The sequence below is a fragment of the Protopterus annectens genome, chromosome 3.part1 (assembly GCF_019279795.1).
Source record: "Protopterus annectens isolate FY-2018-M chromosome 3.part1, PAN1.0, whole genome shotgun sequence".
Classification (NCBI taxonomy): domain Eukaryota; kingdom Metazoa; phylum Chordata; order Ceratodontiformes; family Protopteridae; genus Protopterus; species Protopterus annectens.
This window is the reverse complement of record NC_056732.1, coordinates 1,403,392,452-1,403,420,143: the sequence shown is the minus strand read 5'-3', so window position 1 is coordinate 1,403,420,143 and position 27,692 is coordinate 1,403,392,452. Positions and strand designations below refer to the sequence as shown.

Genomic DNA, 27,692 nt, shown 5'->3' with positions numbered 1-27,692 from the left:
CAGGAAATAGTACGTCACTTTTATTTTACTATCCAATTCTTCCATCTGTTTAATTAAACTACTAAGTTTTGCATCATTACATTTGATTATCTTTGCATCAACTCTAAACCAAACTTATCAAACATTTCAATAAATTCCTTTAGTACAGTTTCATCATAATCAATACCAAAAGGAAATTTAAAAATCCTAAGTCCCTTAGGGACAATTTTTTTATTTACACATTCAGATAAGTAACCATTCTCAATCTGAATTTTTTTGACTATCAACATTTTGTTTTCAAAACATTGTAACATTTCCTTCAGTGTTTTCCCATTCATATCATTGTGTTTAACAGTTTCTTTTTGACAACCACTTTCCTTCTCGGTACCCGAGAAGGTATAATGCTTAGCCAGTAGGTATTCAAAGTCTTTTACTTGTCTATTAATTACAGTTTCATTATTGTAACTATTACTGTACCTTCTGGCTGCATTAAAATGTCCACAGCATCTAGCGTCATTATTTACTTCATTCCCGGTATTTTTAAGCGTAGTAGAGGCATTCGTTTTTGGTCGCTACCTGCCTCAACTTCTCTATTTACTTGAACATCCTGTCCATTAAAACGATGTACAGGTGGATTCGGACGATGTGTAGAGCTGGTATTCACCTCGTCTCTCTCTTCTTCGTCCGCACGTTTCTGAACTTTTAGTTATGTACTCACCATAACTTCAGATGTTTGGGATCCATCTCGCCTACATTCTGAATGATGGGTTCGGAGCCGATCCCTCGGCCCGACTGCACGCTATGCCAAAGAGCGAAGTCTCTTATTGGCTGAGCTTACTATATCCCAGGATGCACCACCAACAGTCCCCCAGATCTAGTTTGTCCGCATACATGCACACATGCATACCCTGCTTATATAACATCGTCAGATGAAACAAGATAAAAACAGTGGAACTCAAAACCGTTCTATCTCTTCTGATCTGCAAGGCAGGGGAAGGAGGGTGGTATCAGAATGTAGGCGAGATGGATCCCAAACATCTGAAGTTATGGTGAGTACATAACTAAAAGATGTTATGTGATCCTATCTCGCCTACATTCTGAATGATGGGACAGCGTCCTAGCACCTGAATCCTGGGTGGCTCACTGGAAAACACTCCTGAGTACCGTGGAACCAAATGAAGCTCGTCCTTTAGATGCCACATCCAATTTGTAGTGGGAAATGAAAGTGTGCGGGTTGGACCAGGTAGCCGCAGCACAAATTTCCGAAATAGCGAGCTTAGAATGAAAAGCTATAGAAGTAGCCATAGCTCTGGTAGAATGAGCTTTGATAGATGATGCGAGTTGCTTATTTGAAGAAGAATAGGCCTGAGTTATGCAATCTCTGATCCATTTTGAGATTGTAGCTTTTGTGATGGTTTGGCCCAATTTATTATCTGAGAAGGACACAAACAACTGGTCTGACTTACGAGGTTGCTGGGTCCTGTCTAAATAGAAGCGTAATTGCCTGTGAACATCCAATTTATGGAGAGTGTATTCTGCCTCATTAGAGAATTTTGGAAAGAAAACTGGTAGTTCTAGAGATTGTTGAAGACAGAAACTAGAGCAGACCTTTGGGACAAAGGATGGATTAGGCCTAAGAGATACTCTATCTTTGTGAAAATGAGATATGGTGGTTTAATAGATAGGGCTTGAAGCTCTGAGACTCTTCTTGCTGAAGTAATAGCCACTAAGAATGCCGCTTTCCATGACAGATATTTTAATTGCAAGTAGCAGCCGGTTCAAAGGGGAGATGTTAATGCACAAGCACTAAATCAAGATCCAATGGGGTGCAGGATGAAGTACTGGTGGTCTTAACAGACTCGCACCTTTAATGAATGTTTTGCATAGCCTGCTACTCATCAAAGGAGGATCCGTGGATTCATGGAATTTAGAGATAGCAGCTAGTTGAACTTTAATAGTTGAGACAGAAGATCCCTGATTAAATAGGGATGTTAAGAATTTCAAAACCTCTGGGACAGGAGCAGTGATAGGGTCTAAGCCCTTGAGTTGAGCCCAGATAGCAAACCTCTTCCACTTACTGAGGTACAATTTGTTAGTGGTGGGTTTATGGGCAAGACAAAATGTGAACAACTTCCGGTCTAGTGTGTGGCTCCTGACTAAGGTCGGAAGTGGAGGAGCCAAGCTGTCAATTTCAGAGATTGAAGGGACTGATGCCAATGTCCCACTGATGGATTAGCAAATCCGGGATCAGGTCTAAGGTCCACGGATCGTCCACCGCATGCTTTTTCAGGTAAGGAAACCATATCTGACGAGGCCAGTATGGGGCAATCAGAATCATTGAAGACCTTAGCTGAGAAGCCTTTTGAATGACTTTTGGACGGAGTGGGATTGGCGGGAAAGCATAAAGCAAACCTGTTGGCCAGGGTTGAGCTAGAGCATCCATGGCGGTACTTCCTGATGTGGAATCAAGGAGAAGAACCTTTGGCACTTGGTGTTTTGTGGAGTCGCAAATAGGTCCAGCACGGCCCCCATCTCTTGAAAACCTGGGCTGCTACTGTGCGGTTTAGAGACCATTCGTGAGGGGAGAGAATTGTCCTGCTTAATTTGTCCGCCAATACATTTGACTTTCCCGGGATGTGGGTCGCTACCAAGAAGCGGTTGGTAGCTACAGTCCATTCCCACACTCTCATGGCCTCTCTGCAAAGGGGATACGATCTGGTCCCTCCTTGTTTGTTCAGATACCAAACCACCGACATGTTGTCTGTGTGGATGGCGATGATACCCTGAGGAAGGAACTTGTGTAAGGCCTGTAGGGATAGAAGTACAGCCCTCATCTCCAACATGTTGATGTGGAGAAGAGCTTCGTCCGGAAGCCAGGAGCCCTGAACTAGCCTGCCCAGACAATGCCCCCCCTACCCTATCTGGGAGGCATCTGTCGTCAGGGTAACCGCTGGAGGGGGGAGAACAAAAGGTTTGCCCTGATCTAAGTTGGATGTCTGAAGCCACCAGCGCAGGTCCCTTTTGCATATTTCCTCAATCATGATGTGATGATTTAGGGGGAGATCTTGAAAGGACCATTGAGTTGATAAGAGCCACTGAAGAATCCTCATGTGTAACCTTGCTAGAGGAACTAAAAGTACCGTGGCAGACATTGAGCCTAGAACCTGTAGGACCATCCTGGCTGGGGCTTTGGATCTCGAGATCAGAGCTTGAACTTGGCCCTGTAAGGTTCGGATCCTGTCGGCAGGAAGAAAGACACGCATCGATCTTGAGTCTATCTCTGCTCCTATAAACTTTATGCGCTGAGAGGGCAGCAAGACAGACTTTGACCAATTGAATGTAATCCCCAGGGAAACACCCAGGGAGACGGTGGCTTTGAGGTTGTCCATAAGTAGATGCCTGGTGGTGGCAGTCAGGAGCCAGTCGTCGAGATAGGGAAACACTTGGAATCCAAGGCTCCTCAGGTGAGCCGTCACTACTGCCAAACACTTGGTGAACACCCTGGGCTGTGTGGTGAGACCAAAGGGCAGAGCACAAAATTGGTAATGACTGGCTCCCAGGCTGAAGCGCAGATACCTCCTGGACGCCTGATGTATCGGTATGTGATAATAGGCGCCCTTGAGGTCTATGGAGCACATCCAAACATCCTTCTCCAACAACGGGAGAATGGATTGCAACGTGACCATTCGGAATTTGGATTTCGTAACGGATAGGTTCAGTCTGCTGAGATCCAATATTGGTCTCAGGTCCCCTGTCTTTTTTGGCACTAAAAGAACCTGGAGTAATTTCCTGATCCGATTTGGTCTGTGGGGACCGGTTGGATGACTCCTTTGTAGCAGCTTTGAAGCTTCTGCTGCTATTTCCTTTGACTGGGTGTTGGGTCCGGGATTCTCTTGGATGGAGGGGATGAGTATTTGAATGGGATGGTGTAACCTCCGGCAATTATCCAAGCACCCATCTGTCCTGAGTGATTGACTCCCAGGCTTTTAGGTGCTTGGCAACGACACCCGACTGGCTCCGGAGCAGCACAGCCGGGCAATCCCTCATGTCGTGTGGGAGGCTGAAGAGCCACGAAAGGACTCGGGTCTCCAGAATTGGGGCCCTCTGCCGCCTCTGGGACGGCGTCCCTGAAAAATTTCCCGCCCTCTGCCTCTGGACGGGAATCTTCCTGCTGTTGGGAGAAAACTTGCAGATTTCCGAACCACATTTTCCCTCCTTTGGCCTTGGGGTAAGGCGAAAGGGAGTGGAATAACGGCCCCTACGGCAGATAACTTTTCCCTCTTGCTCACAGCGGTAAGGGTGTCTTTCACCTTGGGTCCAAACAATGAGGACCCATCAAAGGGAGCGTCATGAAGGAAGACTTGAAGGCCTCCGAAACTGACACAAGCGGAGCCAGGCCTGTCACGAGAGCCACGCCTGTGCCTGCCGCTTACTCCGCCCTTCGGCCGCATAGGATATGAGCCTCATGGACGAAGTTAGCAATTGACGCCAGGATAGCCAACTGAGAGCTAACGGACTGGGCTAGCTGCTCAGGTAGGTTACCCGAGAGGGAGTCTGACAACTCCTTGACCAGATCCCTCTGAAGCCTAGTAAAATGTGCCAAATAATTCAGAGACCTTAAGGTAAAGGCCGCTGAAGTCAGGGTGCTTCTGCATCTATCCATACTCCTAGACTCCTTATTAGGAGGATGGATGGACGCTGAAGCCTCTGCCACGCCCTCCTGCTGTGTAGCAGATGCCACCACCATGGCATCTACAGCCACGCCTTTAGTAAGGAACTCCTTCTCGGGGAGCAGATAAGAATTTGTTCGGACGAGAGGGACTGGTTCCACAGTATCCGGGTGTTCAGCCTTCGACAAACTAAATCCAGAAGCTCGTCAAGGCGGAGACACCCAGGAGGCGGAGGGCTGAGCCCCAAAGGCCTTGAGGAGCACTGATTCGTCCGCAGAGGGGGGTTTGGACATCCAGCCGCCTCGTTGTTTGAGGATCTCTAAGATGTCTGCAAAGGAGACATCATCAGAGGACGACTTAGGGACCCTCTGCATCATCCATATCCGTGTCCGATGTGATAGACTCGGGGGAGTCCACGTGCTTCCTCTTGCACGATCTCTTCCTTGGGGGTTCCTCTGGAGATGACTAAAACCCTCAGGAAGAGGGGAACCCCAATGGGGTAACCTCAGGCCTCGGGGCTCCGCTGGCCACAGACAGGGGAACTACCAAAGACCCAGTCTCCACGCCCAGGAAGGTGCTGGTAAAGCGGAGAGATGGTCAAGAGGATTTGGCCAAGGCACTCCTCATGGCTCTGAAAGCCGGACCTCCCAATCCTGGGAGCGCCCAGTGTCCGGGGCCATGATAGTAGACGGAAGTCCCGCAGCCGGCACCGAGAGGGAGGCTCGAACCAAGCATCGGTCCCAAACATCACCCTCGGGTCCAGCCAAGAAGTCCACAGACCAAACTCGGACCCGAGGGCCCGGGTTGGAGTAAGGGTCGGAGCCGACCCTGAGATCTCCACCGGCTCCAAGAGCACCTGCTCCGGAGCCAAGCAGTCGGAGGAGGAATAGCAATGGGATGGGTCATGGCCAACGGCTCAAGCCAACTGGGTCGGAGCGAAACAAATTTTTGGAAGACTGGGGACTGGAAAAGTCTTTGGAGCACCCTGTCTATATCAGAATCCGACATTCTCAAGACCGAGAGGAAACAGAACGGGTTCGAAGACCTCTCCTCGGCCCCAAGGGACTAGGGGACCGGCTCCGAGGCGACTCGATGAGAATCGGCGCCGAGGAAACACACACACCAGATTCCATCGGTGCCGAGGTAGACTTCGCCGAGGAGGAAGTGTCTGAGCGGGTGACCCTTGTCGGCTCCGAGAGCAGTGGAGCCGACGAAGGTGACCCGCCTCGATGCCCCAGCCATCGGCTCGAAGTCCGAGGAGTCGATGCTGGGGCATCGAGGCAGACGTTCGACCTCGGCTCCAAGTCTTTGGAGCCAAGGAGGCCTGCCTAGGTCTCTTGGCAGTCGGATCCGACGGACTGGTCGGAGCCAAGCCTTTTTCTTTGGCAGGAGTCGGAGCGGAAGACAAGGCTTCTTCAAAAGAGGGTTTAATCAACCCTTTAAGAATTAATTTATTTTTCCTCTCCTGGAGGACCCTAGAGGAAAAAGCGTGACATACGCTACATGACTCCTGCAAGTGCTTAGCCCCTAAACAATAAACACAAAGTAGATGGTCATCAGTAACAGACATCTTAAAAGCACACTTAGTACATTTTAAACCCCAAGGCCTAGGGGCTTGAGACATAATGTTAGCAATTCCTGACAGGAAATTTAACCACTGTAGAATCGGTTAGACAAAAAAAACCGAAGGCTTACAGAAACTGTCTAAACACAACCTTAGGTGTACAAACCGGGAACTTTAACACAGTAAAAAGTTCAGTTATAGAGTTTAACCAAAAAGGCCCTGGATTGAAAGGGGCGCCAAAACAAACTCTACCCAATCACACACAATAAGTCCAGTACTCAATCGAACACAGCAATAGCAATAGCAAAAGCAATAGCCGTTAAAACGGCTTTTGTGAAATATAAGCACAAAACTGACAGAAAAAGTAGTAATAAAGCTACTCAGCCCAGCCAGCTCGAGACCACGTCCTTGCAGTTAAGCGGCAAACGAGATCTGGGGGACTGTTGGTGGTGCATCCTGGGATATAGTAAGCTCAGCCAATAAGAGACTTCGCTCTTTGGCATAAGCGTGCCGAGTCGGAGCCGAGGGATCGGCTCCGAACCCATCATTCAGAATGTAGGCGAGATAGGATCACATAACATCAGTTGTTTCCACTTCATCTACATCATCAACAAGCGACGAATGACGCTTCCTCTTGCCTTTGGTGTTTAAAGTTACATTTCCAGATTGGGTAAGCAACTCAATCAATCTGGTAAGCTCACCCTTTACAGACGCCAACTCCGTTTGGACCTGATTTAGTTCAGAATTTAATAGGGAAAAATTCGGCGTAAACTCGTCCAGCGAATCCATGACACCAAGCCACCAAGTACAACAACAAAAACTGCAAAGTCGACCCCAAACAGTGCCAAAAGTCCACTAGTAATCGAATAAAACACTGTCGATGCCAGGAATTGCTGTTAAATAACTTTTAATTCCACAATTAAAACACAGACTGAGCGCTTTCATCCCCTCATGGGGATTTCATCAGAATCTAACATTCTCCATTATTATCCCCTTTAAATACCATCTGATATCTGATGTCATCATTTAATTAATCAACAGGCATTTCATTTAAAACAATAGTAACCATGTATATCTCAAAAAATATTCCTATATATGTATTTATAAAAACACTATTAATTATAATATATCCTAGGTCCTGAATGTAAACATATTTTTTACTAATTTAAAAAAATATATATATAACATATGTATTAAAATCACATAAAATAAAATGTTTGAGATAAATCATGCAATACTTGTGCATACAATATATTTACATGTATTGTTCAGCCCTTTTAATTAATACAGGCTTAATGGATATAATTTCATTTAATCCAGGAGGTATATTAGCTTGCAGTCTAACCTGCCATCTAGTCTCCTTTTCTTCTATCAAATTCTTATAGTTCCCTCCTCTAGGATTTCTAAGTACTTTTTCTAGAATACAGAATTTAAAACTCTTGCAATTAGTAGACAATTGTATATGTCTATATAGGGCGTTGTTGTTATTACAAGTGTTTATTTGATAGCCATGTTCTGCACATCCTGTCCCTTAATCTCCTTTCTGTTTTCCCCACATAGAAGCTTGGGCAGGATGTACACATGGCTAAATAAACTAGCCCCTTAGACTGACAATTCCCATAATCTGGTCTAACCTCAGACTTTAAAACATTTTGTAAGTTAATATACTTGTCTTGACAAATAAGGTGGCATTGGGAGCATGCCCCACACCTATTAGTTCCTATTCTATTAACTACTTTAACCTTCTCTTGCTCAAAATTCTTTTTTAAATTATACCCCACCTTATAAACAAAATTTGGGGTGTCTCCCCCTATATCCCATAGTTTTGGATTTATTCTAAGTATGGCCCAATTCTTCTCTATAATTTTCTGGACTTCTTTGGATTTATAACCGTAAGGAATAATCATAGCCCTTTCATATTTTTTACTACTATTCTGATTCACATCTTCACTTCCCTTTTCTTGTAATCCATCCTTGTTTCCCAAGAGGGGCTTATATTTGTTCCCCCATTCTCCTTTAATATATTCTAGTGTATCCTTTACCATCCTATGTGGATATCCTCTTTCAAGAAACATATTAGCTACTGTTGTTAATTCTTTATGTAATTCATCATAGTTAGATGTCATTCTCGCCACTCTTATTAACTGTCCTTTCACTATACTATTCTTCTGCTTTAGGGGGTGATTACTAGAGTATTCCAGATACGAATTACTAAACGTGGGCTTTCTATAAATTTTGGATGTAAACTTTGAGTTGTTAATTTCTATATTTACATCCAAAAAATTGGTCTTTTCCTTATCATAACTGTGTGTAAATCTAAGGAAGGATGTTGTATTATTTAAATACTCCATGAATCCGGCTATTTCACATGTGGGTCCTTCCCATAAAATTTCAGTTTAACATCTTCAGGAAGATTCTGAGAATGAAGCCAAGCTAGTCTTCTCAATACAGATCCAGAAGCAGCAGAGGAGAAATCAGTAGCATAATAAGTACTCCCTAAAATATGCTTAGTCACTTAAAATGCAGATCCAAAAGAGGCATTCAAAGATTTTTTTTACCTCAGAAGAGGAAAGGTTAACTGTAGACTTTTGCATGTTCTCAAATGATACAAGTAAAAACTTTATCATATGAGTTTGACAGTTTAAAATCCTGAAAGTCGAAGTATAAGAGGAATACATTTTCTTCCCCAACATATCCATTGCCTTCCTGTCCTTGTCAGAAAGAACAGGGTTAGCAGTAAACTGTTTTGTAGAAGCAGTTTTGGAAAAATCAATCACAGCTGGGTTAGCTTAGGGTTTGAAAACAAATGGTTTTGTAAATGAGATGTCCTTTTTAACCTGTCAGACTTCCTAGGAGCAGAAGGTTGCCTAACAGGTAAGCTAAAAGCTGTGCAAAAAAAATGTTCTAAAGCAGGCAACACAGGAATAGCTGAAGAATTTGGCATTTCCAACTGTAACAAATCTTACTGCATTTTCTGTGCAAGAGACAGAGCAGGATCAAGCACTAGGCACCAGAGGCAGTCGTCTTGGGCCTCGTGGCTACGGGGGCTCACTCTGGCCAGGAGGCTTCAACATACAAAAAAAAAATTCTTAACACCGCAGTAGCAGTGTTTTCTCCTTTGAGGAGGACCATGCAGGTGTCGCACACACGCCAATGCAAATGTAAACCCATTTTGCACTCGAGCATGTAATTTAAATTAGCCATTCTATTTATAGACAAAGTAAGTGCACGTGTGCATTTGTAGAATTTAAACTAGCAGTTCCCATGTTTCTGAATGAGAGAGAAAGTGTGTGTCTACGTATGTATGTGTATAAGTATGTGTGTGTATTCTATTAAAACTAACCATTCTGTTTGTATGAGAAATAGTATGTGTGAATTGCTGTATGAGAGAAAATGTGTGTTTGTGTGTGTGTGTGTGTATTGGTGTGTGTGAGAGTAAGTGTGTGGGTGTTGCTGTGTGACAGCAGAAAGAAGATAGATGTGTGTGAGAGAGAGCAGAGAGAAGGTAAGTGTGTGTGTGAGCAGAGAGAAGGTAGGTGTATGTGTGTGTCCATTTGCGTGTGTTTAACATAACTCTGAACTATCCAGATTTAGCCTCATAATTTTGGTCTGTTTCCCATAAAATTTGTGGTTTTCTGGCAAATCACAGAGGACTGAAGCCATTAAATAAAGACATATATGAGTTTCAGACTTCACATCCTTCAGATAATTTATGCTAACACAAATATTGTTATTCTAGCAACTTTCTAAGTTACAACAACAAAAACTGCAAAGTCGACCCCAAACAGTGCCAAAAGTCCACTAGTAATCGAATAAAACACTGTCGATGCCAGGAATTGCTGTTAAATAACTTTTAATTCCACAATTAAAACACAGACTGAGCGCTTTCATCCCCTCATGGGGATTTCATCAGAATCTAACATTCTCCATTATTATCCCCTTTAAATACCATCTGATATCTGATGTCATCATTTAATTAATCAACAGGCATTTCATTTAAAACAATAGTAACCATGTATATCTCAAAAAATATTCCTATATATGTATTTATAAAAACACTATTAATTATAATATATCCTAGGTCCTGAATGTAAACATATTTTTTACTAATTAAAAAAAATATATATATAACATATGTATTAAAATCACATAAAATAAAATGTTTGAGATAAATCATGCAATACTTGTGCATACAATATATTTACATGTATTGTTCAGCCCTTTTAATTAATACAGGCTTAATGGATATAATTTCATTTAATCCAGGAGGTATATTAGCTTGCAGTCTAACCTGCCATCTAGTCTCCTTTTCTTCTATCAAATTCTTATAGTTCCCTCCTCTAGGATTTCTAAGTACTTTTTCTAGAATACAGAATTTAAAACTCTTGCAATTAGTAGACAATTGTATATGTCTATATAGGGCGTTGTTGTTATTACAAGTGTTTATTTGATAGCCATGTTCGTACATCCTGTCCCTTAATCTCCTTTCTGTTTTCCCCACATAGAAGCTTGGGCAGGATGTACACATGGCTAAATAAACTAGCCCCTTAGACTGACAATTCCCATAATCTGGTCTAACCTCAGACTTTAAAACATTTTGTAAGTTAATATACTTGTCTTGACAAATAAGGTGGCATTGGGAGCATGCCCCACACCTATTAGTTCCTATTCTATTAACTACTTTAACCTTCTCTTGCTCAAAATTCTTTTTTAAATTATACCCCACCTTATAAACAAAATTTGGGGTGTCTTCCCGTATATCCCATAGTTTTGGATTTATTCTAAGTATGGCCCAATTCTTCTCTATAATTTTCTGGACTTCTTTGGATTTATAACCGTAAGGAATAATCATAGCCCTTTCATATTTTTTACTACTATTCTGATTCACATCTTCACTTCCCTTTTCTTGTAATCCATCCTTGTTTCCCAAGAGGGGCTTATATTTGTTCCCCCATTCTCCTTTAATATATTCTAGTGTATCCTTTACCATCCTATGTGGATATCCTCTTTCAAGAAACATATTAGCTACTGTTGTTAATTCTTTATGTAATTCATCATAGTTAGATGTCATTCTCGCCACTCTTATTAACTGTCCTTTCACTATACTATTCTTCTGCTTTAGGGGTGATTACTAGAGTATTCCAGATACGAATTACTAAACGTGGGCTTTCTATAAATTTTGGATGTAAACTTTGAGTTGTTAATTTCTATATTTACATCCAAAAAATTGGTCTTTTCCTTATCATAACTGTGTGTAAATCTAAGGAAGGATGTTGTATTATTTAAATACTCCATGAATCCGGCTATTTCACATGTGGGTCCTTCCCATAAAATGAGTATGTCGTCTAAAAACCTCATATATTTTTTAATATGTCTCATAAATCTACTCTGAAACACATACTTCTGTTCCCAATAGAGTAGCACCATGTTAGAAAAAATGGGAGCACACGATGCTCCCATGGCTACTCCCTTGTGTTGCCTATAAAACTCCCCTTCAAATAGTATAAAATTGTTGTCCAATACTATTTCCATGAAGTCAAGTATTAGGTTCCTTCTATCATGAGATACATTTGTATTCATTTTTATAGCTTCCTCAAAAAATTGTAACCCTTCTGTTTTAGGTATTGATGTATATAAATTTATAATGTCTATAGAAAGAAAGGATGTATCCCCTGTAATTAAGGTGTCTTCCATCCGCCCTAAAAAATCCCATGAATCTCTTAGGATATGTTCTTGATTGTATAACATATTTTTTAACCATCCATCAATTACCATCCCAAAGGGGTATGATTTGGATCCTCTCCCATCCACTATTGGTCTAAATGTTAAATTCTCCAAGCCCTTGTGGATTTTGGGAATTCCAAATATACTAGCTGTTCTTGGATTTATTACTTTTAAAAAGTTATAAGTTTCTCCTGAAATTCGCTCATCAATTAAAGCGTCTTCTAGGAAATAATCTATTTTCCTATAGCTGGTATTTAATTCACTCTGTGAGGATCTTTGGTATGTATCCACATCTGACAACATTTCAAACATAATCTGTGAATATTCAAGGGCATTAAAGAACACCATCCCTCCACCTTTATCTGGTTTCATTATTCTTGTACTCCCATCATCTTTCAATTTCTTTAACAGTTCTTTTTCTTTAAGGGTTAAGTTACCATAATGCTGTTTCCCTTCTTTAGCTTTCAACTCGTAAATTTCATTAATTATAGTTTTTTTCCAAGCAAGCTATAGTGGGGTCTAAAGGTGGGTTATAGGTACTTTTTCTTCTGAATTCATCCTTTGTTATTTTCCCACTATCTTTGGACGTACCTTCAAATATATAACCTAGGTTAATTTTTCGTAGAAATAATTTTAACTCAATAATCGTATCTAGGTAATCCATATAACCTGTGGGTACAAATTTCAACCCTTTCATACAGAGCTTAAAATGTTCTTCTTGTATGTCAATACCGGCAAAATTATATATATGGTACCCTTTGTATGTATATATAACATCCTTTATTGTAATTTGATCTAATGTTTCCACATGCTCTCTTTGTCCTCCTTCCTCCACACATATGGGTTCAAATTTCTTTCCTCCCTCCTTCTTCTGTTCCACTCTTGGGGGTACTCTTGGGGGTATAAAAAAGCTGTTGTATCATTCTCAGTATATTCTCTGGTCTCATATTCAATATTCTCTCTGTTTTGATTTTTTTGCCTGTAATTATTATTGTACATAAATTTCCTCCCATTGTCAACCTTATATACATATGCTTTATTGTCTTTATATTGTAGTAAATCTCTCTGCATTTTCTTGCATTTATTTTCAAATAGTCTGTCACATTTATAGTCTACATTATCTATTCCCTTGTAATAGTTCACTCTATATTCAGGAAATAGTACGTCACTTTTTATTTTACTATCCAATTCTTCCATCTGTTTAATTAAACTACTAAGTTTTGCATCATTACATTTGATTATCTTTTGCATCAACTCTAAACCAAACTTATCAAACATTTCAATAAATTCCTTTAGTACAGTTTCATCATAATCAATACCAAAAGGAAATTTAAAAATCCTAAGTCCCTTAGGGACAATTTTTTTATTTACACATTCAGATAAGTAACCATTCTCAATCTGAATTTTTTTGACTATCAACATTTTGTTTTCAAAACATTGTAACATTTCCTTCAGTGTTTTCCCATTCATATCATTGTGTTTAACAGTTTCTTTTTGACAACCACTTTCCTTCTCGGTACCCGAGAAGGTATAATGCTTAGCCAGTAGGTATTCAAAGTCTTTTACTTGTCTATTAATTACAGTTTCATTATTGTAACTATTACTGTACCTTCTGGCTGCATTAAAATGTCCACAGCATCTAGCGTCATTATTTACTTCATTCCCGGTATTTTTAAGTGTAGTAGAGGCATTCGTTTTTGGTCGCGCACCCGTCTCAACTTCTCTATTTACTTGAACATCCTGTCCATTAAAACGATGTACAGGTGGATTCGGACGATGTGTAGAGCTGGTATTCACCTCGTCTCTCTCTTCTTCGTCCGCACGTTTCCGAACGGTTGTCTCCACTTCATCTACATCATCAACAAGCGACGAATGACGCTTCCTCTTGCCTTTGGTGTTTAAAGTTACATTTCCAGATTGGGTAAGCAACTCAATCAATCTGGTAAGCTCACCCTTTACAGACGCCAACTCCGTTTGGACCTGATTTAGTTCGTAACGCCGAATAGGGGAAAAATTCGGCGTAAACTCGTCCAGCGAATCCATGACACCAAGCCACCAAGTACAACAACAAAAACTGCAAAGTCGACCCCAAACAGTGCCAAAAGTCCACTAGTAATCGAATAAAACACTGTCGATGCCAGGAATTGCTGTTAAATAACTTTTAATTCCACAATTAAAACACAGACTGAGCGCTTTCATCCCCTCATGGGGATTTCATCAGAATCTAACATTCTCCATTATTATCCCCTTTAAATACCATCTGATATCTGATGTCATCATTTAATTAATCAACAGGCATTTCATTTAAAACAATAGTAACCATGTATATCTCAAAAAATATTCCTATATATGTATTTATAAAAACACTATTAATTATAATATATCCTAGGTCCTGAATGTAAACATATTTTTTACTAATTTAAAAAAATATATATATAACATATGTATTAAAATCACATAAAATAAAATGTTTGAGATAAATCATGCAATACTTGTGCATACAATATATTTACATGTATTGTTCAGCCCTTTTAATTAATACAGGCTTAATGGATATAATTTCATTTAATCCAGGAGGTATATTAGCTTGCAGTCTAACCTGCCATCTAGTCTCCTTTTCTTCTATCAAATTCTTATAGTTCCCTCCTCTAGGATTTCTAAGTACTTTTTCTAGAATACAGAATTTAAAACTCTTGCAATTAGTAGACAATTGTATATGTCTATATAGGGCGTTGTTGTTATTACAAGTGTTTATTTGATAGCCATGTTCGTACATCCTGTCCCTTAATCTCCTTTCTGTTTTCCCCACATAGAAGCTTGGGCAGGATGTACACATGGCTAAATAAACTAGCCCCTTAGACTGACAATTCCCATAATCTGGTCTAACCTCAGACTTTAAAACATTTTGTAAGTTAATATACTTGTCTTGACAAATAAGGTGGCATTGGGAGCATGCCCCACACCTATTAGTTCCTATTCTATTAACTACTTTAACCTTCTCTTGCTCAAAATTCTTTTTTAAATTATACCCCACCTTATAAACAAAATTTGGGGTGTCTCCCCCTATATCCCATAGTTTTGGATTTATTCTAAGTATGGCCCAATTCTTCTCTATAATTTTCTGGACTTCTTTGGATTTATAACCGTAAGGAATAATCATAGCCCTTTCATATTTTTTACTACTATTCTGATTCACATCTTCACTTCCCTTTTCTTGTAATCCATCCTTGTTTCCCAAGAGGGGCTTATATTTGTTCCCCCATTCTCCTTTAATATATTCTAGTGTATCCTTTACCATCCTATGTGGATATCCTCTTTCAAGAAACATATTAGCTACTGTTGTTAATTCTTTATGTAATTCATCATAGTTAGATGTCATTCTCGCCACTCTTATTAACTGTCCTTTCACTATACTATTCTTCTGCTTTAGGGGGTGATTACTAGAGTATTCCAGATACGAATTACTAAACGTGGGCTTTCTATAAATTTTGGATGTAAACTTTGAGTTGTTAATTTCTATATTTACATCCAAAAAAGTGGTCTTTTCCTTATCATAACTGTGTGTAAATCTAAGGAAGGATGTTGTATTATTTAAATACTCCATGAATCCGGCTATTTCACATGTGGGTCCTTCCCATAAAATTTCAGTTTAACATCTTCAGGAAGATTCTGAGAATGAAGCCAAGCTAGTCTTCTCAATACAGATCCAGAAGCAGCAGAGGAGAAATCAGTAGCATAATAAGTACTCCCTAAAATATGCTTAGTCACTTAAAATGCAGATCCAAAAGAGGCATTCAAAGATTTTTTTTACCTCAGAAGAGGAAAGGTTAACTGTAGACTTTTGCATGTTCTCAAATGATACAAGTAAAAACTTTATCATATGAGTTTGACAGTTTAAAATCCTGAAAGTCGAAGTATAAGAGGAATACATTTTCTTCCCCAACATATCCATTGCCTTCCTGTCCTTGTCAGAAAGAACAGGGTTAGCAGTAGACTGTTTTGTAGAAGCTGTTTTGGAAAAATCAATCACAGCTGGGTTAGCTTAGGGTTTGAAAACAAATGGTTTTGTAAATGAGATGTCCTTTTTAACCTGTCAGACTTCCTAGGAGCAGAAGGTTGCCTAACAGGTAAGCTAAAAGCTGTGCAAAAAAAATGTTCTAAAGCAGGCAACACAGGAATAGCTGAAGAATTTGGCATTTCCAACTGTAACAAATCTTACTGCATTTTCTGTGCAAGAGACAGAGCAGGATCAAGCACTAGGTACCAGAGGCAGTCGTCTTGGGCCTCGTGGCTACGGGGGCTCACTCTGGCCAGGAGGCTTCAACACACAAAAAAAAAAATTCTTAACACCGCAGTAGCAGTGTTTTCTCCTTTGAGGAGGACCATGCAGGTGTCGCACACACGCCAATGCAAATGTAAACCCATTTTGCACTCGAGCATGTAATTTAAATTAGCCATTCTATTTATAGACAAAGTAAGTGCACGTGTGCATTTGTAGAATTTAAACTAGCAGTTCCCATGTTTCTGAATGAGAGAGAAAGTGTGTGTCTACGTATGTATGTGTATAAGTATGTGTGTGTATTCTATTAAAACTAACCATTCTGTTTGTATGAGAAATAGTATGTGTGAATTGCTGTATGAGAGAAAATGCGTGTTTGTGTGTGTGTGTGTGTGTATTGGTGTGTGTGAGAGTAAGTGTGTGGGTGTTGCTGTGTGACAGCAGAAAGAAGATAGATGTGTGTGAGAGAGAGAGCAGAGAGAAGGTAAGTGTGTGTGTGAGCAGAGAGAAGGTAGGTGTATGTGTGTGTCCATTTGCGTGTGTTTAACATAACTCTGAACTATCCAGATTTAGCCTCATAATTTTGGTCTGTTTCCCATAAAATTTGTGGTTTTCTGGCAAATCACAGAGGACTGAAGCCATTAAATAAAGACATATATGAGTTTCAGACTTCACATCCTTCAGATAATTTATGCTAACACAAATATTGTTATTCTAGCAACTTTCTAAGTTAAAAAGAGCAATATTTAAAATCTATCCCTATTTTTTGGGCCATTGTATCCACATTTTAGGCTTGGTCCTGATTTCTTGCACTAAGAGGTTGACAGGTGCATACCTCTCAACTGTCCAGATTTTTGCCTCATGTTTTTTGTCTATTCCTCATAAAATGTATGTTTTTCTGTCAAATCCTTCAGAAAATGCATGCTAAGACAAACGCTGTTATTCTAGCAACTTTCTAAGTCTATAAGAACGATATTTATAATCTGTCCCTATTTTGGAGCCTTCATCTCCCCCATTATTTTAGGCTTTGTCCAGATTTCTTGTGCTAAAAGGATGAGAGGTATGAAGGTATGGTATGTAATGCCCTAGTTGTGTGTGTGTCTGTATGTGTGTGTGTGTGTGGGGGGGCAAGTTAGTCTATTAACTTGATCAGCCTTGACCCTGCAACTTGGCTACAGGAGGGAAGAGCCTGAATTCTCTACAACAGCTACCAGGCTGCTGAAGGAATTGTGAGCTTCTATGTAGACATAAGCCTGAATCCTCTACATCAACTACCAGACTGCTGAAGCAACTGTGAGCTTCAATGGAGACAGGAGTCTGAATCCTCTACACCAACTACCAGACTGCTGATGGAATTGTGAGCTTGAGTTTCAGTGCATTTACAGGAAACTGTGAGTTTCAGTGCACTTTCAAAGGATTATGAGTTTCAGTGCATTTTCATGGAATTGTGAGTTTCAAGCAAAGAGAGGGTTTGTTGTTGCTCATGCTAAGTCTGTTTTCAATGTGCAACTAACGGTTTTGTTTAGCAAATGGTAGTCACTATTTGTGCTGCAGGATTTGAAAGCAGTGTTAATAGCATAACTGCCTTTAGTGCAGAAGACTGTGGATTCTACTCCCACACGTGTATATGGAGTGATGATATTGCAGCGCCGTTTTGATTGCAGATTATGTGGTGCATTTTAAGGGGGATAGGGGTCCTGCACTCCTGAGTGTGTCCTCCTTTGTATGAGATGCCTAGTAACTATGAACTTGCTGTCGGCTTGTCAGTCATTCCCTATTGCAATATTACCAGCTTACCAATTTTTTTAATGTAACATAGGCAATTAATTCTTCAAGGGCAGCAGGTACTGAATTTGTAGATGAAACACTGAAATGTAAAGTTGTTTGCCAGTAGCAACCTCTTTATTAGTTACAGATCTCTTTGATGTGGAATTATTTGGATAACTTTACTTCTGCAGAGATTGTGTTTATTGATTGATACTGGTGGACTGTAATGACAGAAGTTTGAGTGGCTTTTATAGTTAAAGTGTTCTGAAATGGGCAGTTTTGTCATTACTGGGCCATACATTTTGTTTCATTGCTTACTGGAAAAATGTTCAAAACTACAAATTTAAAACACACTCGAACATGTGGTGCTGTACTGTAAAAGGAATATAATTTATACAATCAGGAAGGTGATTCAAAGAGGACATACATGTATGCATGGCCCAAAAAATGTGTGCAAGGAGCTTATGGTTTGAAAACAGCGAAAAGGTAAACTTGATTTTCCACTGGCTAGATGCATTTTATTTGAATGTGGGTTTTAATGTCATTTCAATGAATGTGAGTTTACTGCTCATGCTAAGTCTGTTTTCTGAGACTGGATCATTTGTTTAGCAAATGGCTGTCAGTGCCTGTACTATTTTATTTCAATATCTGTAATCATTGTAGAAGTAAATAAGAAATCAGTATGCACACTGATATGTTTGAACAGTGTTTATGTTAACTGGGGACAAATAGCCAAGTAATGGAACACTGGAATGGCTGGGGAGAGGGTTGCTGCAGGGAGGGGGGTAGGGATTTTGCTGCAGGAGGGGCTGCTCTTGGGAGAGCCCCAATCTATTACCCTGCCTGGGGCCCCATTTGACCATGATCCGCTTTTGGCTATAGGAATTACATTCTGCTCACACTAAGAAACCTCTTTCATCTTAGATACACTTTCAGAAAATGATAAATCTTCAGGAGGAAAATATGAAACCACACCTTCCTGAGAATCAGAATGTTCATACTGTTAAGAAGTTCCTGATGTACAACATTCCCCCTGTAATTCCAGCACTTCTAACGGAACATCCATGTCAGAAATAGTGATAACTCTTTTCCTTTTCTTGCCTGAGGAAGCACACAGCAAGGAAAAAGCACCAATAAGTTCCTTATCAAATCCTAGTATATCTCTTCTGTCCACAGAAATAGTAACAGAAGACTGGATGTCTTCTCAATATGTTCCCATTTCCAGGGTAACTCTCTGGAAAAGGACTTACTCTCCACAGTCATATTAATCCCAGCAACAGGTTCCCTTATCCTGGATAACTGAAGTGCCTTCACCAGTCCCTTCCCCTGTGACTGACAACAGTGATTCTAACTTCCCCGCTAAGGGTATCCCTACAGTCACAGAGGATGTGGCTATTTCTTGGTCTTTAATGGCAGGGTATACTACACCAAGAGTACCAGGAAAATAAAGACTGGCTTGAGGAACAACAAATAGCCACATCTGAGTTACCCACCATCAGTTGAGGAGCAACAGGAGCCAGACAAACACCAAAGACTCCCTAATGACCTTCTTCTTCTGGGCAGGGGAAAGGCTGGGGATTGCTCCATCAGTAAGCCGAGAAAGAGACATTGAAAGTGGACAGCAGAGCCAGGACAAGTTGGTAAAGTATACAGTAGAGAACAAGTGGATCTGAGGTAAGAAAAACAGTGACAGTCCCCACAAACACAGTATCATATCCCCAGTATACAAATACACAAAACTCGAGTAAAAATCCTATTAAAAGGTAGACACTTTCTCACAGAATGTTCACATAAGCATTCATATATACACTACAAAAATGCAATGGCAATCTAAAAAACACTAAGTTTCCCAGCAAAGTCATATAGTTCAGCAAGGAAAATACAAGTTTCCTCAGAAAAATAACATTAGAAGGTTTTCTGCAACTGGAGATTTACCTACCCAGCCTTGAAGGATCACTAGCTAACTGAAAGTTCCAGGGTAGCACTGAATGAGTGCTCTTCAGCATGAAAAACTTTCTGAAGCTTTTTGCCCTCCAACTGTCTTTATACTGAGCTCTGCCTGAGTTCCTAACAGTTGGAGCGTGTGAGAGCTGCCCCTTATCTATGAAAGCTGGCCAGTCCTCAGGGGCAGGTCCCATTTAGCTTAGTCTACTGCAACAGTGATCTATGAATGAATAGTGCAGGTTGCTTTGAGGAATAGACAGTGTTGAATAGTTAAATCACAAGCTATCATGGCCAGTTTGCAAAAAGGTTAAATACCCCCCTATACACACGTTTGTTTATGTACCACATCATAGTGGTGCTGCATGTGACTACTTGTAATGTGTCTGGAGTTCAAAGCTGGTTTAGAGCATTCAAGGCACTGATAGAGTCATCATCTCTTTTAGGATGATATTTCTGTCTTGCGGTCCTCAACTTCCACTACTTTGATACCTTAGTATTAGGCTCTCCAAGCAAAGTCTGAGGCATCTGTGTCAGTGTTTTGAAAAGGACTTGGAGGGAAGAAAGGAACTTCAATATTGAATACATCTTATCTGTCCCACCAAATCAATTCCTTATTTAAAAATTGGAAAAATGGAATTCCCTGAGTGAGAGTGGCAACTTTGGCTCCATAATGATTGAGATAACACTAGGTCTTCTTCATGTGGAGCCTGGCATGTGGAATCATCAGTTTAGAAGAAGCTATGAGTCCTAGGTCTCTGAGAAATTCCCTTGTTGAATTTATTGTTTTGACATGTTTAGGAAGTAAGTTGATAAGTATGTACCTTGTCTGGTGGGAGGAAAGCAGTCATTAGAAAGGTGTCCAGGAGACATTCCAGTACTACTACTCTGTAAGCAGGCTCCAGGGCTGACTTTTTGAGGTTTAGTGTGCATCTGAGGAGGTGAAGAAGACTCTTGGTAAATTCAAATGCTATTAACACTTTCTGATTGTATGAAGCTTGAATCAGACAGTTGTCCAGGTAAGGAAAATGTGAATGCTTTGGAGCCAGCAGTAAGCTAGTAAGGCATTTGGCAAAACTTCTTTGGGCAGTAGGGAGTCCAATGGTAAAGAAGTAAGCTGATTATGTAATTCAAAGCAAAGAATCATAAAAGAACAAACAACCACCCCCCCAAAAAAAACATGTGGTTTTTGTAAATGGGTATGTGGAGGTAAGCATCTTTTAGCTCCGAAAAGAGGCCATTGGTGAAGTGATACTAACTTTGTACACAAAGTGTAAATAAATAAAATAAATAACATCTAGACTGATTGAAAAAGTGTTAGGGGATAGAAGAAAAAAATAAGACTTAAAAAGATACCATTCTGAATTTTGTAAAATGCATAAAGGTGTTTCATCTGGAAAGATATAGAACGGACATTCAGATGTCCTCTTTTCTAGGAACCAAAAAAAAAAATCTTGAATAACACCCTCTCCACTGATCTACAGGAACTGGTTCTATGACTCCTGAAGAAAGAAGTCTAGGAATGAAGTGATGGTGTTCTTTGTGAATCTGTGATGTTCCTGGGGATGCAGGAAAGGATACCCATTGGAGTTTATACCTATTTTATGATGTCTGGCACCATATAATTCGCTGTGATTGATTCTCAGATTGGTAGGCAGAGAGATAGGTTTCCAGCAGTTTTCTGAGGAGGTAGGCCAGAATGGGAAGAGGAGGAAGGTGTCGGGGGGGGGGGGGGGTTTGGCAAGAATAGTCAGGAATAATTTCTCTGTGAACTGGACCCTTGCAATCCACTGGACTGTGTTTTGGGGTCCTCATGTCATTTCTTTTTAAACTGACCCTTCCCTGATTTTTCTTGTCTGGACTTAGGTGACAAAGGAAGGATCCTGGTTTAGGTGGATAATCTCTTCAAAACTTAGGTTCAGGAGTCAGTAAAAGTTATTTCACACCTTGCATAATCCTTCCTCTTTCATCCATCTTTTTGAAACCTTCTGCATATAGATTTCCAAATGGTTAAGTCTTTGTGTAAAGCAGCATTTAGTAATTGAACTTAAACATCTTTTGGTAAAAGATGAAGTCTTAGCCAAGCATGCCTGTTCATGATTTCCTCTAATAGCATTTTATTCAAATGTTAAACAGGAATATAACACGTTATAGTAAAAAAAAAATCATTTCTATACTTCCTACATAAAAAAAGAAATTATGTCTTACCATAACGTTCCATCTGTGTTGTTGATCTTCATTCATTTATTACTGATGGGTTATTGGTTCCATCCTCAGAACCCAGCCAGCCTTATACCAAGCTCACATCAGCCAAAAACTCTTGAGCAAAGATTCTACACACAATGCTCTTCTCCCTGTTACCTCAGATCGAGTTTGCAAGTTGATAGTCAAAAGTAGAGGCTACCTCTGGTCATACCAGACCTACAAGAATGGAAGAAGGACCATATGAAATCCACCAGGAACCTCCGGAGGGAGATGGGGGGGGTGGAGTAATGAATGAACGAAGATCAACAACACAGATGTAACGTTATGGTAAGACATAACTTCTTTATCTGATGTTGTTAATCTTTGTTCATTCCTTACTGATGGAACAGAGTCCCCAGCTACCTGTATCCCTAGGCGGCCATCATGGAAGGACATTCCTGAGCACCATGGAACCAAAAGAAGCTCTTCCTCTGGAGGCCAAATCCTGAAGTTGCCATTGACCTTGTAGAATGGGCTTTCACTTTGTGAGGCAAGGTGATGTTGTTCTTGTTGTTGGTGAAGGTAATGCAATTTCCAGACCATAACGCTAATGTAACTTTAGAAATAGGGCGACCTAGTCTTGGTCCAGAAAAAGCCAGAAATAACTGGTCTGATTTACGGGTAGATTTTGTTCTGTCCAAATAAAAATGGATTTGCCTGTGAACATCAAGGGAGTGCAGGCAATACTCTCCCTTGTTAGAATGATTAGGAAAAAATACTGGGAGGTCAATAGACTGGTTGATAGACCACTCTGACACCACTTTCAGTAAAAAGGAAGAATTAGTTCTCAGTGAGACTCTATCTTTATGGAAAATAAGGTAGGGACGCTTGATGCAAAAGGCTTGAAGTTCTGACAGATGTCTGGCCGATGTGATAGCAACCAGAAACAAGGATTTCCAAGAGAGTTACTTTAAATCACATGAAGATGCATGTTCAAAGGGGCGTGCTGTTAGGGCTTGCAGAACCAAAGACAAGTCCCAAGGTTGTACTGGTCCTCTAAAGAGAGGTTTTAAGTGCAAAACACCCTTCAAGAAAGTCTTACAGAGTCTGTGTGACATGAGAAAAGAGTCCTGGAAGCCAATGTGGAAATTAGAAATGGCAGCTAAGTGAATACGAACAGAAGAGGCTGATACCCCAGATTGAAAGAGATCTGATAAATAATCTAATACCACCAAAACTGGGGTAGACAAGGGGTCCAATTGTTTGTTTGCTGCCCATAATGTAAATATTTTCCATTTGCTGAGGTAGGTTAGCCTGGTGGATGATTTATGAGATGCAATAAGAATATTGTGTACTGGGGAAGAGAGGTTATCCTGCCTGGCAATCATTGGAAGTAGAGAAACCAAACTGTCAGCTTCAGGTTTGTTAGATTGAGGTGGGTCAGACCCTGTGAATGGGAGATCAATGTCGGAGTTGGATTGAGAATCCATGGTTGATCTAGCAGGTGAGGCCAGAGGAAGGAGAACCAAACTTGTTGAAGTCAATATGGAGCAATGAGGATTATGTTGCTCTTCAACTGCCATGCTTTCTTCAAAAATTGGGAGATGAGGGGTAGAGGAGGGTAAGCATAAAGCAGACCCGGGGGCCAAGAGTGGGCTAGAGCATCACTCAGTGATTGTCCCCAAGGGGGGATCAGCGCAAAGTAGTTGCTGCACTTGTAGTTGATTGGGGAGGCGAATAGATTGCAGCAAGGCTGGCCCCAGCGGTTGAAAATTTCTGCCGCTATCACAGGATTGAGGGGCCACTCATAAGGTTGCAGAATGCACCTGCTCAATTTGTCCGCTATCACGTTGGAGCTCCCGGGAATGTGCGTTGCAATTAGAAAGCAGTTGGGAGCTATCGCCCATTGCCATATTCTCAGGGCCTCTCAGCATAATGGGTAAGACATTGTGCCCCCTTGCTTGCTGATGTACCAGACAACTGATATGTTGTCTGATTGGATTGCAATAGTCTCTGATGGAAGGATCGAGTGGAATGCTTGCAACACTAATAGCACCACCCTCATTTCCAGGACAATGATATGCAAATGAGCCTCTGTCTCCGACCAGGTGGCTTGGACCAAGTTTCCCTGACATAGCCCCCCTACACCCATCAGGGAGGCGTCCATGGTCACCGTGGCTTTGGGCTGATGGGTGCTGAAGGGGCAAGACCATTGCTGGGGATTTTGAGATGTCCACCAGGGCTAATCTTGCTTGCATCTCTGAGTTACACTTATCTGAAAAGACAAAGGATGTTGTAGAGGGTACCACTGAGTGAGAGGTAGCCAGTGAAGAAGTCTCATGTGGAACCTGGCCAGAGGAACAATGGTGATCGAAGCTGCCATCGACCCCAAGAGTTGGAGTACGAGATTTGTGGTGACAGATTAGCAGCTGAACCTGTTGCCTTATTCTTTGAAGTCTGTGATCCAGGAGAAATGCTGTGCAATCCCTCGTGTCCAACAGAACTCTGATGAATTCTAAAGATTGTGCCGGGGTCGTGTTGGACTTCTCCCAGTTTATAGTGTTTCCCAGGCACTGAGCTGTGAGAAGAATGTAATCTAGGGCTTCCTCCAGTAGATGCTTTATGGAGGCGGAAAGGAGCCAGTCGTCTAGGTATGGAAACGCCTGGAATCCTTGAAACCACAGGTGAGCGATAACCACTGCCATGCATTTGGTGAACACAAGGCAAGTGCTTGAAATTGGTAGTGACTGGCTCCGATGCAGAAGCGGAGATATCGTCCTGAACGCTTGTCCTCTTTTATATGGTAATACGCATCTTGAAAATCTATAGAGCACATCCAATCGTCTTCTTCCAAAAGAGGAAGAATAGACTTTACTGTGACCATCCGGAATTTCTCTCTCTTTACAAATTTGTATATTGTGCTGAGATCCAGAATTGGTCTCCAGTCCCCTGTCTTTTTTGGCACTAAAAGGAATCTTGAGTAAAAACCAGATCCCATCTGGTCTGGGGGGATCATTTGGATGACTCTTTTTTGTAGCAGCTTTCAGATTTCATGTGTTGCTGCTTCCCTTGGACTGGGTGGGACGTCAGGTAAATTTCTGGGTGAAGTGGGATAGAGATGTAAGGGAATGTGGTAGCCTCTGGATATTATCCTTTGTATCTAAGAATTGGTGGTTATGGTTTGCCAGGCAGTGGGATACAAGGAAAAACAACCCCCGACCGCTTCCAGAGGTGAGCAGTTGGGCAATGCTTCAGGAGCACTGGTAGGGTTGCCCAAAGAAAGAATCTCTGGAACCCCAATTTTGTGGACCTCTCCATCCCAAAAGGGGTGCCTTCCATTAGAGTTTCCCCCCTCTGATTTTCTGTGCCACATCTTCCCGCTCCTCTGATTTCTGGAGTAGAATCATTGAGGGGTGGAGTGTCGGACACCAATGCAGACAGGGTCTTACCATCTTGTTCGCACCTTGCCAGCATATCTTTAACTTTTGGGCCAAACAATGAAGTGGTCTCGATGGGGGCATTTATAAAGAAAATCTTAAAGGAGTCCACAAAGTCACAAAGGTGCATCCAGGCATGACATCTCGTGACGATGCCTGCGCCTGCCTCTCTAGCCGCTCCTTCCATTGCATGTGAAATGAGGCACTTGGAAAAATTGGATATCGATTCCAGGGTGGCTATCTGAAAGGCTACATTGTCGCTCACCTCATCTGAAACAGCTCCTGACAAGGTTTCAGAGAGTTGGTTGATAAGGTCTCCCTGCAGCCTCGTAAAGTGTACCAAGTAGTTCACCAACCTTACAGAGAAGGTCGGTGAAGCAAACACATGCTTCCAGAGTCTGTCTATCAGCTGCGACTCCTTGTTGGGTGGATGGACAGTCTGGCTCTCTTCTGCCAAGTCTTTTTTGGTTGCAGCCACCACCACCATGGCATCTACTGGGAGACCTTTGAACCAATGAGGATGCTCACCAGGGGGCGATAAAATTTTGTCAGGCCTCTGAGGTATAGCTTCCAAAGTGTCAGGAGCCTTCCATGCATGCTGGATGATGAACTGGACAAGCTCATCGGCTGGTGGGGTGAAACAGGAGGTAGTGGGCCGGGCACAAAAGGCTTGCAGGAATACGGATTCCTCTGAGGAATGGTTGGAGGACTTCCTGTTGCCCCTCTGTCTTAGGATCTTGAGGATGTCACCAAAGGACACCTCATCAGAGGGTGACCGTGGGGACCCTTCCCCCTCATCAAAGTCTGTATCTTTGGTTAAAGACTCCTCAGTGGAGTTCATGTGCTTCCTCTTGCACGAAGCCTTGCAAGAGACTTCCTCAGTTGGAAGCTCTGGGGAAGATTGTGAGGAGGGGATCCCCTGATGGGGAGAAACCTGAGGCCCTTGTGCCTAGGGTCAGGTAGTTGTGACTTGCGACAGTTGCAGCACAGAGTGGGGCAAGGACTCTAACAGGGATGTTTTGCCAGCAGAGGCAAGTGCCCTCTCCATGGCCTGGAAGGCCAGACTGCCTGAAGAGGGATGGGAGCCTGGAACCAATCATAACAACTTCGGAACCAGGGTCACACCCTGCTCCGATGAGACAACCTCCAGACCAGGAGTCTCAAGAGGACTGTGAAGCATGAGAGAAGGAAGATTCCTGGAGGGGTGCCATAGAAAAAATTGGCATTGAAGCAAGAACACCTACCCCCATGGCACAGCCACTAGCCTGAGAAGGGCCCAGTGCCCAGTGCACCGAGGGCCACAAGGACAACTCCGGCTCCAAAGAGAGGTCCACTGTTGGTGCTGAAGGAAGAGAAGCTGCTGTCGGAGGAAGGGGCTTCGATGCTTCCCTGGAAGTCGAAAGAGGAGTGTAAGAAGGAGTCTGTGGAGAAATATTGTCACCTGCAAGAAGAAGCCCAGCTTTAGACATGTGAGAGAGTCCCCTGGCTACAAGCAACTGATTGACAAGCCACAACACATCCTGTTCTAAGAGGCTCTTGGTCAACCTCATGGAGAGCCCTGATAGAGATTCTGGCCTGTCTAAAAAGGGGCTGTACTGACTTCCCACAAAAGGATCTAAGGAGGGAGACTATTTAGTTCTTGCGGGTTCGTGTGGTGCAGAGCCCGGAACCAAGTGTGTCTGCACCGAGGAGAATGGTATCTGCTCCAACAAAGGTGGATCCATAGGTGTCGAAGGTGTCTGCACCATGAAAGGCGATGTGGCAAATGTCTGCACAGAAGAATACGGTGCCATCAAAGAAAGTGTCTGCACCAGTAATGACAGTGCTTAAAGTGACTGCACCAAGAGCAGGTTGGTGCCAAAGGCATCTGCACCGTAGAGGGCAGTATCCCGGAAGTTGACTGCATCGGCAAGAACGAAGCCGAAGGAGTCTGCACCAATGATGCCAAAGAAGACTGTACCTGTAGAGATGGTGCCATCAGGGTCTGCACCGATGTCAGCGGTGCCGAAAAAGGCTGCGACAAAACTATTGGAGTCATAAGTGTCTGCACCAGGAACTCTGGTGCCGGTGGCAATGAAGAAGACATAGCTGGAGTGAGAATAAACTGGGGCAGTGCCAAGGCTGAGGCCGAAAGGACCACAGGTGGC

At 41.8% G+C, this 27,692-nt stretch overlaps 1 protein-coding gene across 1 annotated transcript in view; it reads right to left on the bottom strand.

The window, feature by feature from the left end:
• IQANK1 (IQ motif and ankyrin repeat containing 1) overlaps positions 1–27,692 on the bottom strand; it is a 2,532,034-nt gene that overhangs the window by 2,427,405 nt on the left and 76,937 nt on the right. The gene's annotated exons all lie outside the window — the stretch shown is intronic.